The sequence below is a fragment of the Penaeus vannamei genome, chromosome 42 (genome assembly GCF_042767895.1).
Source record: "Penaeus vannamei isolate JL-2024 chromosome 42, ASM4276789v1, whole genome shotgun sequence".
Lineage (NCBI taxonomy): Eukaryota > Metazoa > Arthropoda > Malacostraca > Decapoda > Penaeidae > Penaeus > Penaeus vannamei.
In genome coordinates, this window is record NC_091590.1 from 5,335,098 (window position 1) to 5,337,597 (window position 2,500).

Sequence of the window (2,500 nt, forward strand, 5' to 3'; positions counted from 1 at the left end):
CTCTCTTTCCATCCCTCCCTCCCTCTCCCTCTCCCTCCCCCCACCCACTCTCTCTCTCTCTCTCTCTCTCTCTCTCTCTCTCTCTCTCTCTCTCTCTCTCTCTCTCTCTCTCTCTCTCCCTCCCTCCCTCCCTCTCTCTCTCCTCTCCCTCCCTCCCTCCCCCTCCCTCTCTCTCTCTCTCTCTCTCTCTCTCTCTCTCTCTCTCTCTCTCTCTCTCTCTCTCTCTCTCTCTCTCTCTCTCTCTCTCCCTCCTCTCTCTCTCTCTCCTCTCTCTCTCATCTCCATCCTCTCCCTCTCCCCCACTCTCTCTCTCTCTCTCTCCACCCCCCCCAAAAAAAAAATAATGATAATAATAATAGATAAATAAATAAATGGATAAAATAAAACTATACAAAAATGGGGACATATAAGAACAAATAACAGGAAAATACGAAAAAATAAAAAAAGAAGATCCGAGAGTGGAAACCGGAGAAACACAAAGAGAGAAGAAACAAGTGAGAAACAAACCTAAGATAAATTAGTCAAAAACGATAAAGACAAGAATAAAGTAAGCATAAAATATAAGATAAGTACTGTATAAGTATCGTTATCTACAGTATAAGTAGATGTAGACGTAGATCCCGGACCAATGGAGAAAGGTAAATCAAAAGGAAATAAAAAGGTTTATTCTTATCAAGAAAGGTAAGTCAAAAGGGAATAAAAACATAAGTTTATTCTTATCAAAAAGGCAAAGAGACACACAGGAAAACAGCAAAGTCACGGCATCTAGCAGGGCAGAAGAGTCCATGGATGTTCTACACGTAGCGACAGAGGAACAGGCAGCCCCATAGCCTGTGGGATAACTCGCCTAAAACCAGTGGAAATTTACTACAAAACTATTGCTACTGATGATAATGATTTACTACAGAACTACTACTACTAATAATAATTTTCTACAAAACTACTACTACTAATAATGATTTACTACAAAACTACTACTACTAATAATAATTTACTACAAAACTACTACTGCTAATAATAATTTACTACAAAACTACTACTACTACTAATAATAATAATGATAATTTACTATAAAACTACTACTACTAATAATAATTTACTACAAAAACTACTACTACTACTACTAATAATAATAATAATTTACTACAAAACCACTACTACTAATAATAATGATAATAATAAGAAGAATTTACTACAAAACCACTACTACTACTACTACTAATAATAATAATAAGAATTTACCACAAAACCACTACTACTACTACTACTAATAATAATAATAATAATCTACCACAGAACTACTACTACTACTACTACTACTACTAATAATAATAATTTACAACAAAACTACAAAACTACTACTACTAATAATAATTCACTACAAAACTACTACTACTACTACTAATAATAATAATTTACTACAAAACTACTACTACTACTACTACTACTACTAATAATTAGAATTTACTACAAAACCACTACTACTACTACTAATAATAATAATAATCTACCACAAAACTACCACTACTACTACTAATAATAATAATCTACCACAAAACTACTACTACTACTACTAATAATAATAATAATCTACCACAAAACTACTACTACTACTAATAATAATAATAATTTACTACAAAACTACAAAACTACTACTACTAATAACAATTCACTACAGAACTACTACTACTACTAATAATAATAATGTTAATAACAATAATAACTATAATAACATTGACGATAATAATGATAATAACAATTATAACTAAAATAACATGATAATAATGATAATAACAATGATATTAATAATGATAGTGGTAATGGAAATGGCAATAACAATAATGATGATGATGAGAATGATAATAATGATAATAGTAATAATAACAATGATCATAATGATGATGCTGAAAGGATGACTGTAATGATGTACAGTAATAACTATAATGATAATGATAGCAATGATATCGGTAATGATGGTGATGATGAAATTAAGATGATAAAAAGAAGGAAAATATTATATAAATATTGGTAATGATGTTGATAAAGATAACAATGACAGTCATAGTAACAATAACGGTAATAGAAATGATGATAATGATAATGGATATTATAATAACACTGTTAATATCAATATTATCAATAATAAAAGCAATAATGATAAAAATAATACTAATAATGATAATGATAATAATAATGATAGTAATAATGATAATAATGATAATAATAATAGTAATAATAACAATAATAATAATGATAGTAATAATAATAATAATAATAATAATAATGATAATAATAATAATAATAATAATGATAATAATAATAATGATAATAACAATGATAAAAATGATAATGATAATAATAATAATAATAATAATAATAATAATAATGATAATAATAACAATGACAATAATATTAATATCATTAATAATGATAATAATAACAATAATAGCATTAGTAGTAGTAACAATGTTGATGATGATAATAGTAAAAATAATGATAA